General features: G+C 42.9%; 1 protein-coding gene and 1 non-coding gene across 2 annotated transcripts in view; both read right to left on the bottom strand.

Annotated features, from left to right (window-relative positions):
* The window catches only part of KIAA1191 (KIAA1191 ortholog), a 508,491-nt gene that overhangs the window by 76,576 nt on the left and 417,825 nt on the right, over positions 1-14,090 (bottom strand). The window lies entirely within an intron of this gene.
* Positions 12,560-12,689, bottom strand: LOC126012500 (small nucleolar RNA SNORA22). The gene has a single exon (XR_007496961.1). It is a non-coding gene; the product is annotated as a small nucleolar RNA SNORA22 (small nucleolar RNA).

The raw sequence follows: 14,090 nt of genomic DNA, 5'->3' as shown, positions 1-14,090 counted from the left end.
CCCAGATTCAATCCCTAGAATTCCCTATTGTTCCCCACAATACTGCTAGGAATAATTAATTCTAAGTGCAGAGCCAGAAGTAAACTGTGAGCACCATCAGGTGTGGGCAGTGTTGCACACACACAGACAAAATGAAAGAACAGCTAAGGCCTAGAGGTCTTATTCTTGATTATAGACATTTGTCTGTTTTACATGTCTTGTTGCAGGTTTTGGTTCTTAGGAGGCTTTTCAACAAAAGCATGAACTGAATCCTCTTTTTTTCTAGGCCACACCTGGCAGTGCTCAGAGTTTACTCCTGGCTCTGTACTCAAAAATCACTCCTGGCAGGCTTGGGGGACCATATGGGATGCAAGGGATCAAACTCCAGTCACCTGCATGCAAGCCAAATACCCTACCCACTGTTCTATCACTCTAGTCCTGAATCATTTCTTTAAAAAAAAAAAAATAGGGGCAAATGAACCCATACTAGCAAACTTAGCTTATTTCTTAGAATTCCCTATATAAGGAAGAAAGGTCTAAGGAAGTGTGATAGGTTTGTGAAAGAAAAGCTAGTTGCCAGAGCAAAAGCACAGTAGTTAAGAGATTGCTTTGCAAAGGGTTTGATCCCTGGCATCCCATATGGTCCCTTGAGCCCACACAGAAATGATCTCTAAGCACACGCAGTAAGTCCTGAGCACTTCCAGGTGTAGCCTAAAAAGGATGATTGTCAGCAGCAATCGAAGGACAGTTTATTTCAGTATTAACCTCACATCTAACCAGTATTAGAGCCATGTAATTTCAGTTTGCCTGAATAGGATAAATTCACGATGAAAGTCACTTCTCTTCATTTGTATATAAAAAAAGACTTAAACAGTTTGGGCTGGGAAAGAGAGTTCAAAGGGCTGAACACAGCTTTGCATGCAGGTGTAGGTTTGGTCCTGGCACCACGTGGCACCCTCAGTGCCCTGTGAACACTGAACTAGAAATATAAAAAGTCCCTATAAAGGGCAGGAGAGATAGCACAGCGGTAGGGGGTTTGCCTTGCAAGCAGCTGATCCAGGATGGACAGTGGTTCGAATCCCAGCATCCTATATGGTCACCCGTGCCTGCCAGGAGCTATTTCTGAGTGCAGAGCCAGGAGGAACCCTGAGTGCCCCTGAGTGTGACCCAAAAACAAACCAAAAAGTCCCTATAAAAACCAGGTTCTGGGAGCCAGAACAATAGCACAGTAAGTAAGGTGCTTGCCTTGCACACATCCAACTCAGATTTGATCCCTGGTACTCTAACCCTGCCAGGAGTGATTCATGTGTACAGAGCTAGGAGTAAGCCCTGAGCACTGCCAGGTGTGCCCCAAAAACAAAAGCAAAAAGCCAACAGATCTGAAGGATTAAACTAAGACCCTGAATCTCACAGAAAGGCCTGACAAAAGCTGAAAGATGTCTTAAAGGGCAGGAGCCTCTGCTAGCCTGCACAGGATCAGGGTTCAATCCAGCAACCCTTATGGTCTCCTGAGCCTCACCAGGAGTGGTCAGATGTGGTCAGATTTCCCAGATGTGACCCAAAAACAAAAACTGTAGTGAGAACTGACCCTTAAACTAGGAGTGCTGCCCCCAACCTGGGGATAATTGAATTGCCTAGTAAGATTCGTTTTTATATGGACTGCTAAGAGTCAAGTAAGGTGTGGTTCAAAATAACATGTATGGGCCCGGAGAGATAGCACAGCAGCATTTGCCTTGCAAGCAGCCAATCCAGGACCAAAGGTGATTGGTTCGAATCCCGGTGTCCCATATGGTCCCCCGTGCCTGCCAGGAGCGACTTCTGAGCAGAGAGCCAGGAGTAACCCCTGAGCACCGCCAGGTGTGGCCCAAAAATCAAAAATAAATAAATAAATAAATGCTTAAAAAAATAATAACATGTATATAGAGGGGTTTTCTTTTTTTTTTTCCTTGCTTTCTTAGAGGGGTTTCTATTAGTAAAGTGCAAGGAATAGCCTCTGGGCACCAGTGGTGTGACCCCTCCAAAAAGCAAAAGCAAATATTCTGTCCCAACTGCGTAGCAATAGATGCAATTAAAATGTAAAAAAAAAAAAAAAAAAAAAAAAAAAAAACAGGATATACATGGAAATAGCAATGGTGTCTCCTTGGTTGTTTGCTTTCACAGTTTTCACTGGGATTTTCAGGAATGCACCTGTGTTGGTTTCCTCATCAAAAACAACATTAAGTTGACACAACTGAATCGTCTTTCCTCCCCCATCACATACATATACTGAGTGCCAGGCTTGAAAGCAGGCACTCCTTGGCCCACTCTCAGCTCCAAGGCTCTGGAGGAGACTGCGCCAATCATAGGTCCTCTCTGCCTTTCCACTTCCCCTGGAAAAGATGAAAACAAGGGTCCCCCTGACTTCCTGGCAAGCTGAGCTTTTCTAAATCTGGGTTGGAAACTAGAGTTGCCACCAGGGAGCAGCATTGCCACCAAAGTGACTTTTTTGGAGCTGGCACTGCCGAGACCGGCCGCCGTGGTTGGCAGGTTCTTGTCACTTTCCAAAGTGTAGCTTTGGGTTTCTAAAAATCAAACCAGGATTGGGCTTCCACTGTAACTTTACCCTGTCCTCTTTCTTTGCATCTTTGTTGTCATAATTAAAATAATTAAAAAAAAATCCAAAAAAATAAAAAAATAAAAAATAATAAAAATAAAAATAAAACCAGGAAAGCAAAAAAGGAAGGTTTTTTTTTTTGGGGGGGGGGGGGCTGCAAGATCTTCCTCAAATGCTACGGGCTAGAGAGGCGTCTGTAAATTCAGTCACTGGGGTTTGTTGTAAAAGGGGGGTGTCTCCTGGTGGGGGGGGGAGAAGGTGGGGAGTGGCAAGAAGCTGCACAAAAAAGGAATCAAATCTGCCAGGCCTTATGTACAGAAAACACAAGGCAGAATATTCCCTGCAAAAGATGAGTTGGGGGGGGGGGGAGGATACAAGGTGTAGCACATCTTTGTGCTAGCAGATCCTGCTGCAGGGGACTCCAAAGCTTTGCCTCTTGCTATAGGACAAGTCAGCCCCCACCCCCCATTATTGACCTTCAGTCTTTTCATCTGTAAAATGAAGCCAAGGATCTGCCTTGTGTTATTAGGAGAGGAAAATAAGAAGCAAATACCAATGTTCCTCATTTGCTTTTGGTTTTTGTTGTGGTTGGTTGGTCGGTTGGTTGGTTGGTTTTGGGGGGTTACACCCAGCAGTGCTCAGGGGTTACTCCTGACTCTGCGCTCAGAAATCGCTCCTGGCAGGCACGGGTAAGTATATGGGATGCCGGGATTCAAACCACCTTCCGTCCTGAATGGACTGCATGCAAGGCAAATGCCCTATCGCTGTTCTCTCTCTCCTGTCCCCTGCTTTTGTTTTTTTGTTTTTTGTTTGTTTGTTTTTTGGCTTTTGGGTCACACCCGGCAGTGCTCAGGGTTTACTCCTGGCTCTCTGCTCAGAAATAGCTCCTGGCAGGCATGGGGGACCATATGGGAGGTCGGGATTTGAACCAACCACCTTAGGTCCTGGGTCAGCTGCTTGCAAGACAAACGCCGCTGTGCTATCTCTCCGGCCACTGCTTTTGTTTTTAATACAATTTTTGTTTACAATACTATTAATAATGGATTCCCATGGACATAATTCCAACACCAGTCTGCCCATCTTTCCAAAAGGTCCCAGGTCCCCTTCTCTCAATACCGTCCTCAACTCAATTGTGTGGGTCATCCCCTCCCCCCCATTCTGCTGTCTTTGCGTCTTTGTTGCTACTTCATTCTGTGTGCTTGGGGTTCTCTGCCCATCACACTAAAGAGAACAGAACATTGGCAGCCCAGCCACGCCACCAGCATTATTAGTACCCAAAGGGAGTCCTCACAGCTTGTTTCCAGGGGCCCGGAAATCATCGCCTGGGTAATTGCAATCAAGAACGAGTTCTTTCCTCTCTGGCCCGTGGATAAACATATTTTAATCATGGGCAATCTCCAGGAAAGATGACAGCGGGAAAAAAAGAAAAAATAATTTTAAAGGCTAAAAATAGAGCAAAAAGCATGGACTCGGTGGAGATACAAAAGGATCCCAGCTGGTGCTACACGCAATCATCATTTCTTTTTCCTTTTTGGGGGTCCACACCCAGCGGCGCTCAGGGATTACTCCTGGCTTTGCATTCAAAAATCGCTCCTAGCAGGCTCGGGAGACCATATGGGATGCCGGTGATCGAACCCGCGTCTGTCCTGGGTCGGCGGTTTGCAAGGCAAACACCCTGCGACTGCAATCATTTCTGTCCAGAATGGAGGAGGGAGAATGCAGGAGCAGAGCAGAGCAGAGCCCCCAGGTGACCACCAGGAGGCGCTGTGCTCAGGAGACGATGTGCACTGGGTGGTTCCCTTGTAGGAGGGAAGTTGCTTCACCAAGCCTTGCCTTACATCCTGAACTGGGTGCCCTACCAGGGATTCAGGAGACAAGCCTGGCACAAGAATCCACTGGGGAGCAGGAAGAGGCACTCGGAAAACCAAAGATGTTGAGTCTGACCCTAAAAATAAGGGCAATTGGAGCCAGAAGCATAAGACAGCAGGGAGAGTGTTTGCCTTGCACAGGGCTAACTAACCTATTCCCAGCATCCTATAGCCCCCCGCCCCAGCCCATCAGGAGTAATTCCTGAATGTAAAGCTAGAAATAACCCCTAGCACTGACAAGTTTGGTCCTAAAACTAAATAAATAATCAAAATAAGGGTCAGAAAGGGAATTTTCAGGTCAGGGGCACAGCCTTGCATTATGGGACTCCAAATTTAATCCCCAGCACCACACAGTGGTCTCTGTGAGCCCCACAGGGTATAGCCCTGTGTATCCAGCATTGCTAAGCTGGAGCAAAAGTGCTGCCTAAGCATTACTTGAGGACCCGCCACAAAAAAAAATCAAATGCAAGGCACACCCCATAACCACTGCCAGCTATATAGATCCATTTTATTCTCAGATGTAAACCCCATCAAAAATGGGGGAAAAAATGAACAGACACTTCTTCAAAGAAGAAATACAAATGGCCAAAAGGCACATGAAAAAGCACTCCACATCACTAATCATCAGGGAGATGCAAATCAAAACAACTATGAGGTACCATCTCATGCCACAGAGACTGGCATACATCACAACGAACAAGAACTATCAGTGCTGGTGGGGATGTGAAAAGAAGAGAACTCTTATTCATTACTGGTGGGGATGCCATCTAGTCCAGCCTTCATGGAAAACAATCTGGAGATACCTCAAAAAAAAAAAAAAAACCTGGAAATTGAGCTCCTTTGTGATCCAGCTATTCCACTTCTAGAGATATACTGTAGGAACACAAAATATAATACAAAAATGCCCTCTGCATGCATATGTTCCTTGCAGCTCTCTATTTACAATAGCCAGAATCTGGAAACAACCCAACTGCCCAACAACAGATGAGTGGCCCAAGAAACTGTGGTACATATACACAATAGAATACTATGTAGCTGTCAGGAAAAATGAAGTCATGAAATTTTTCTATACATGGATGAACATGAAACCTATTATACTGAGTGAAATGAGTCAGAGGGAGAGAGATAGAACAGAATAGTCTGACTCATCTGTGGGATTTAAGAAAAAAAGAAAAGGTGGCATTACAATACCCAGAGACAATAGAGATGAGGGCTGGAAGTTACCAGCTAACAGTATGAAGCTTACCACAAAGAGTGGTGAGTGTAGTTAGAGAAATAACTACACCAACAACTCTCAGGGCAATAGTAGTGAGTGAGAGAAATAGAATGCCCTTCCCGAATACAGGCAGGGGGTAGGGGAGGATGGAAATGGGGAGGGGACATTGGTGGTGGGAAGGTTGCACTGCTGAAGGGGGTGTAATTTTTATGAATGAAACCCAACTACAAACATATTTGTAATCATGGTGTCTAAATAGAGATATTATTAAAAAATAAGAAGATATCTGGAGGAGCTGGAACAACAGTACAACTAGTAGGGCGTTTGTCTTGCATGTGGTCAAAAAATAATAATAATAATAAATATATAAAATAGAGAAAAATATGTTTAAAAAAGATGTAAACCAAGCTATGAAAAATCATGGGTACAGCAGCCAGCCTCACAGATGAAAATTGGGGCACTCTCAGGAAGAGAAGTGGGCCAAGTCTCAGACCTGCCAAAGCTTCAGCAAATGCACCCACAACCCACAATTGTCACCACACCAGTCACCCGACTTCACCACTATACCACCGATCTCTGCAGAGGCACCTGACAAAAGCTCTAGGTATGCAAGTTTGGAAGCTAAAAACGGTGGAGTCTCCTCAGATTGAATGCAGACAGCTTCCCCCCGACCCTTCCACACTTCCGGAAGCTCTGGTTGCCACAAACACATCCTACAGCTGCTGTTATGTCAGCTACAGATCCTGCAACTCCTGGAGTAGGTAGCTACATATGTGACTACATAATACCTCCATATTTTTTCCATACTGACACCTCAGAGGGAACATACCAAATTACATGTCAAAGTAGCATAAAAGCCAGTTAAGTGCAACAAACAAAGCCAATAGCACAAAATGATCAACTAGCATCAGTTTAGTCAACCTTCAGACTTTGACTTAAAGACCCCGTTGTGAAATATAACAAATTTACAAACTTCATTTTGCTGAAGAATTTTTTCTTTCCATAATTCCATCACCACTTAGCTGTAACAAGCAATATAAAGCAAATTATTTCATGCCTACCAAGTGGGCAGATTTGGGGGTGAGTTGGAAACGGGGGACAACAACGGTGGAGGAAAGGTTACACTGTTTAAATAAAGTAATGGGTTGTTTTGGTTGTTTGTTTGTTTTAACCAGGAGCAAGTAAGTGAATTGTAAAGTCATTGTCATGAGTGTGAATGGCAGCTTAGGGGAGCAGGATCTAGAGGGGAAATGCAGGTTGGGGCATGAAGGAGGTTCTTGTGTAGCCAGGTAGGATAGTGGGTAGGGTGCTTGCCTGGCATGCAGCCAACCTGGCATCCCATATGGAGTGTTCCTTGAGTGCAGAGCCAGGAGTAAGCCCTAAGCACAACCAGATATGGTCCCGCAAATTTTTTTTAATGAAAAGGCACTTGCATTGAGACAAGAGCAGAATTTCTGCAACCTCCCCGCCCCCTGTTCACCCCAATTCCTCAAAGTACATTTTGTAAATTCTACTGCCTGAGCCCACTGTAACCAGCTACCCACCAATCCCTGGGGGGCGGGGGTAGGGCTCTGCATAGCAGACACTCCAGTACCATGAAGAGCCACCAGGGCTGAGCTGCTTTTCTAGACATAAAAGAGATGTGAGGTCACTTGGGGACTTTTGGTGAGTGCCAGATGGGATTTTCCACAGTGATAGTTAAATGCCAAAACACATCCGTACCCCACGAAAGTACAAACACAACTGTTCATCTTTTTATTTGTTTTTATTTTTGAGAGAATTTGGGGAGGTTGTTATGTTTGTGGTTAATTTTATTTTACTTTTTTGTATTGGGGGTGCACACTGGGTATGCTACCTGATCTGGAACTTCTCTAGACTCTGTGCTGGGAATATGATGGTCAGTCCCAGCAGTGTTTGGGAGAGCCTAATGCACTAGGAATGAAACCTGGGTCTCCTGCATGTGAAGCCTGTATTCTCTCTCTCTCTCTCTCTCTCTCTCTCTCTCTCTCTCTCTCTCTCTCTCTCTCTCTCTCTCTCTCTCTCTCTCTCTCTCTCTCTCTCTCCCTCCCTCCCTCCCTCCCTCTACCCCCTCCCTCTATCTCTACCCCCTCCCCAAGCCAAACCCTTTGTCTTTGACAGGTACAAGCAATTCCTAACAATAAGCAGACCCAAAATATGCAAGGCCGGAGAGATAGGACATTCTGTGACCCTGGTTCATATCCTGGGTACATATCCCCAGAGAGTTCCCCTGAACACCGCCCTAGTCACTCCTGAACACAGAACCAGGAACCAGTTCCCTCAGTGCTGACAGGTGTGACCCCGAACCAAAAACAAACAAGAAAATGTATATTTTGAATTGGGCCTCATTGACTCAGAGGCAAGAACAGAGTAAATAGAATGGAGTGACAGTGGGGCCAGAGCAATAGTACCCAGGTTTGGCCCCTGGAACCATTTATGAGCCCCTAAACTGCTAGCAGTGATCCCTGAGCTCAGAGTCAGGAGTTAGCCCTGAGCACTGCCAATATGGCCCAAAAACAAACAAAAAGGGAAGGTAGGGTTGCCGAAAAGATAGTACAGCCAATGAAGCACTTGCCTTGGACAGAGCTGACTTGGGTTCGATGCCCTGCATCCCACAGGGCCCCTAAGCACTGCCCAGGAGTGATTCCTTAGTGTAGATCCAGAGCCCTGATTATAGCCAATGTATAATAATAATAAAAATAAATGATTTTTTAAAAAGGGAATGGAGGTTCTCTCGCCTACACATAACACACATTCACAGTGCACATGAGTTCTCCCTGGCCTCCAACAGAAACTGCATGCCAGAGACTGGAGAGGTGGCATGTAGGTAGGGCGTTTGCCTTGCATGCAGAAAGACGGTGGTTGGTCCCCTGAGCCCACCAGGAGCGATTTCTGAGCGTAGCGCCAGGAAGAACCCCTGGATGTGAGGAAAAAAAGAAAAGAAAAGAAATTGCATGCTCCAAGTCGGAGCCTGGGCTTATTTGTATAAAGGTTTGTCCTGTCGAATATTTGCATAACAGGCAGGTCTCTCAGAGGTGATGTAGGGACTGGGGCCTGCCCCTCTAAGGCTCCCTAGTCTGTCTTTGGAGTCAGTCCTGCAGGTTTTTGGCTTGTGTTCTTTTTGTGGGGTGGAGGGAGAGGGTTTGGGCACCCTAGCTCAGGTCTCTATGGCTTTGTGTCCAGGGATCGCTACTGACTGTGCTCAGGGGACCACATGGAGTCCTGGGGTTTGACACCGGCTTAGTCGCACGTAGAACAATCGCCCTCTCCACATAGTCTCCTTGTCTGGTTTTATATTTAAAGGCCACCAATGTGACTCAATGCGGGGTCCTGAAGCCCCCCGGAGGGGCCCGGCCAGCGGGGATCGGCTGGGGAGGCTCTGGGACAACCGCACCTTTATTTTGTAGAGCAGAAGTTCAACCACACCTGTAAAAAATCTGAGAGAGGTTAATAATAAATGGCCCAAGACATAAACTCTGTTCAAAGGCGTTTATTAAAGTCCAGCACCTTCTTATATAGGGAAGGTGAAGGAGGCAGGCAAAAGGCAATGTCAATCATTCTTTTGGCATGAAAATTACTTCATTATTCCAAATAAGGCAAGTGGGCAATACTTCTTGCAGTATCCATGGAAACATCTTGTGACCTTCTAGCTGCATTCCTAACTGCTTAACTATCAGGAGGTGGTGGAAGATGTGCTTGCCTCAATGATGTTGAACAGACAATGTAACATACACTTATTGATAACAGCCTCGTTGACTCCGGAATGTAGTCTTAAGGAGTGAGGCCCTGTCTCTGATAATGGTACCGGGTAGTGTTGCTCTCCTCCGGGCTAAAATTATTATCTCTTGCAGCTGCACATTCCTTTCTCTTTGGCCCAAGAACTTACAGCAAGACTGCACGTAGCCTTTAGGTGAAAGGCTGAACTAAGGCAGAAAGTATAGCAAAATAACCTCAAACAAGTCACAGTCCCCAACATCTCCCCCTTTCTCTTCTAATAAAAGAAGGAAAGTTGTGAGCGGGTGGAAGAACCGTGTCTTAGGCTACAAGGTTTAACCAGGTTGGACACGGCCAAAGCCGCATTTAAAAGATGGCTACAAGCGCCGTGGGTGTGCACAGAGATTCGAATTATGCGTTGTAGCCTTTTAGGGCCGTGTCCTAACTGGGACCTTGCTAATCCCGTCGTAGGTATCTCCACAGCCGAGAGCACAAGTACCGGAGCGAGCTCCGTTTGTTAGCTATGCGCTCTATCTCCTGAAAACTTAGTGGCTGGAAGGGCGGCTTGGTGACAATAGCCAAGTTTTCACAGGAGTCACGTGGGGTTAGATGTTGGTAGTGAACTTGAACAGAGGTTTTGCCGTCTCATCTACCTGGTTTTTAACAAGGGCAGTAAGTTTGCGGAAAGCCCATGGGTCAAAGGAAAGGAGCAGCATGAGGCTAATAAGAGGGTCCAAAATAGTGGACAGTAATGTATGTATCCAAGGAGAAGAGAAAAACCAACCCTGTTACCAACCTTGTTCTTGGTCAAAACGTTTCTGGAACTCCTTCATACCGTTACCAATACGTAGAACACTATCCCTAACTAATCCAGTTTTGTCTTTAAATACACAGCATAGTTCTTTAAGGGCCACACAGACTCCCCCTTCCTTTATAAGGGCGAGATCTAAACCACGACGATTTCGAAGCACAACATCTGCAAGGGAACTAACAGTATCAGTGAGAAATTGTAAGCTATGTTTGATTTCATTAATGTTTTGTTTTACAGCCTGAGTGGGAATGCGAAAATTGGACTGAGTGGAAACAAGGGAGTAAATTTTTATGCCAGCACCAGTAGTGAGGGCTAGAGCAGAGGCATTTATAAGATTTAAAATAACTTGAGAGGAGGAGGATGGGCCAGAAGGCAGAGTCCGTAGCTCACAACCTGCCCAACAGTGAGTTAATGACGCTGAGGCTGAACTTCCCAGAGAAGAAGTTCAGAGTCATTGGTGTAGATAGGAGGTTCAAACGTTGTGATGCTTTCATAAAATGGCGAAACCGGTGAATAGCAGATTTAACAGTGTTCATAGCTGGTGTTGGAGAGCGCCTGGGCAGAGGCATTGACCATTTGCAGGATGAGGTTCGAGGCGGAAACTGGACTTACAGGTTTGATGGTTAATGTAGGCCTTAACAAAGCTAAAACATAATAATTATGATAAGCAAGAAACATCTTAGTAACAATATGGGGAGAAAATCTAGTGGAACAAACAAAATAAGTGGAGTTGGGGGCTTCAATGAAGATGGAAGAGTTGTTAACAATAATGGTTTGATTGCAAATGTTTGATTGTTGAACAGGCGGGCACATATATGGTTTGAGCAAGCAAAGTTCCACGACCGTGACTTGTTTGCAATGGAGGTTGTTGGTGGCAATGGTGGGCATCCAAGGCAGTTAGGCAGAGTGCCCAATTCAGCATTGTCAAAGGTGGAGTCAGTTAGAAACAGGTTTGCAGGAATGGCGGCTAGCAGGAGGTTTATAAGAAAACAGCTTGGCAGGAGGCAAAATGGTTACTTCATATAAAAATTAAGAATTTACTTAGTCCTCTGGCTTGGGTTTACAGGCAGAAAACATTAGCAATTTACATTACACTAGTTATTTTTGAATACCACGGGAATGTTATTTGACTTCTGTTAGACTTTGGCATAAAAGAAAATTTATAATTAACAATTGCCAATTAAAAAAAATTTTTTTAAACAATATAAAGGATCTTTCTTAAACTTTTAGTTATTATGTTAAAGCTGGATGCTATTTTTTTAGCCATAAATACATATTCTATAGGCTTGAACTTACACATAACAGGAAAGCCGGGTGACTGCAAAGTCCAGAAATTCTCCAGGGAAAAGTTATCCCCGATGGCCATTGAGAAATCTGGGGTTTGCCATCCCCTACACCCTCCGCCATGTTTTTAGAAGGACAAAGCTAGCTTAATACATAATTTTTAACACATGATTTTTAGTTGCAAGATGCCAGTTTGTGAACTGACCAGACTGAACCAGGTTGAAAAAATTAATTGAAATTTGAAAAATGGATAAGGCTTTAAAAATTGTATTATTATAAAATGTAGAGATAACAAATAAACAGACAAAACAAAACAACACTAAACACAACATTTTACACTTGTGGCCACTTTCATTCATCACAACAGACACATAAACAGACAAAAGGATTGATTTAAGACTTATTTATAAAAAATTGACAAGCGCTTTTAAATATTTAGCTAGCATGTTTGTGAGAAGAAAAAAAATTTTTGTAGAAAAACTTTTTTAGTTTTGAGAAGTACTTAATGTAGATGGAGTGGAACTTTGCTGAAAATAAATTTTAAGGTTTAGATTTAACACAAAACATTTTTAAAACAATTTTAATTTGAAGTTTAAAACATTAAGTAAAATGGTTAATGAGCACTGTAGAAGGAGTCTTCACTCTGAAGTATGAAATCATTTGCTGTAAATGAATAGGTTTTTTTTTTAAATTGGTTTTGCAGTAGAACAGTAAGACAGCTGCAATAAAGTGTTAAAATTTTTATGATTAAACACAAGAGCATGAACTATGATTATTAAAGGTATAAAAAACTGATTTTAAAAAACAAACAACTGTTTTTTACTATGAAGACTTTAAGTGAATAATTTGTAAAAAATATTATATACCAAATTAACAAAATGTTTAGATTATTATAAAATATAGTTAAAGACATCTGATGCATTTACACACCTAGAACTTAAGACCAAAATTGTATTTAATACTAGTTAATTTGCTTATAAAGTTTAGTTACTTTTATAATATTACTTATAATATTATATATAATATATTTTTATTAATATTATTTTTTCACTGCGACACAAATATACAGATTTATATAATGTGCTGATATTTTGAATGCACTTAAAATAATAGTTCTTTCAATGCAGAAATAAAGAACAACCATTGCTGTAGCACAAAGTTAAAACTAAGGGTACTATAAAGCACACCTAGGTGTTTACTGTGCATTAAATTAACTATATTGTTTAAAAAGGCTAACCACATTATTTTTCACATAATTTTGTAAATACTTTAAAAATTAAAATAAAACTTTTAATAGAAATATAAGACTTAAATTTAACACTTTTGTGTTCGTTTGGATTTTAAAACACAAAGAAGTTTTTCTTTTACTAATATTTTGTTATCTGTAAAGTGACAGAATTATGACCTTGCTGTAAAATTTTCTGAGAGGCATGAAAAAAAAAAGTTTATTGCTCTTATCTTCCTGTTGCTTTTTCTCCGTAGAGAATTTTTTTTAACTCTTACAGACCTGAATTTAAAAAGTTTCCTAATTTTCAATGTTTTAATAATTACTTTACACCACTTAATGCACTAAACCTAATAACACATATCTGACAAAGTGTAGGGCTGACAAGGTGAAACAGAGTCTTCCACTGATAACTCGGGAAGGGGCCAGCACAGTTAACAGCAGGAAGGCTAGAGGCAAATTCTTTACAGTCCGCAGGGTGTAATGATATAGAGAAAAAAAAAAGCAATCTTTTAAGATTAATTACTAATTTATTGGAATTAGAGGGAATGGCAACCGAAGAGGGGAGTCTGGGTTGCAAAAGCACCATGGGGATCATGGTTTTATTAATTGATTTGAGAATATGCAAGAGATGCCACTTTTCAGATTTCTTTTGAATAACAAAGATTGGGTATTTCAAGGTGAATTGGAAGGCTTAAAGTGGGAGTGGCAGGGCCTGAGCTGGCTGTTTCCCAAGGCTGGCAGGAAAGAGGCTGAAGGAGGCTGAGGACTGGTTTGAGCAAAATGTACTGAGTAAAAGGTACATTAGGCTCAGAAGTTTTAACAGCAAAGTGTAGATATCGCAAGGTTTTATGGCTTAGCAGCTGATACTTTGTAATTATCCTGCTCACTGTGCCCTTAGAATTTTTTGTAGGCACTGCAGCAGTTTCTGTTTTATGGCACTCAGCCTCACTTTTATTAGTTTGTCCCTCTGAATTCTCAAGATGGGGGGCCTGGCCGTGGAATTCAGTGGGCAGAGGACAGACAACTATAGATTTAGGAGGGCGGGGGAAAGCCTGAAGGGCAGAAACTTGTGAATTAAGAGAAGCAGCCTGTTTTTGAAGGCTTAAGATTTGTTTAAGATTTTCAATTTGGCCAAGTAGTTTCATATCTATAGCTTTAAGAGGGGGAGCGGTGAGAGGAGGGAATCTGCCATGGTTAGGGACTGAGCGTGTTGGGCATTTAGAATTTTTTTTTTTTGGGTGCGTTTGAGAAGGGAGCCGCGGTGGAGGCTGCTGAGCAGGCAGGGGAAGACTTTCTCCATTAGGGAGAAAGACAGGAAAGGTAGCGCTGGTTTTTGAGCTAAGAGCATTATCAAGTTTGTTAGAGAGGTGAGAGACCAT

Source organism: Suncus etruscus, chromosome 6 (assembly GCF_024139225.1).
Source record: "Suncus etruscus isolate mSunEtr1 chromosome 6, mSunEtr1.pri.cur, whole genome shotgun sequence".
NCBI classification, from domain to species: domain Eukaryota; kingdom Metazoa; phylum Chordata; class Mammalia; order Eulipotyphla; family Soricidae; genus Suncus; species Suncus etruscus.
The sequence above is the reverse complement of the archived record's forward strand: the minus strand, read 5'-3'. Positions and strand labels throughout refer to the sequence as shown.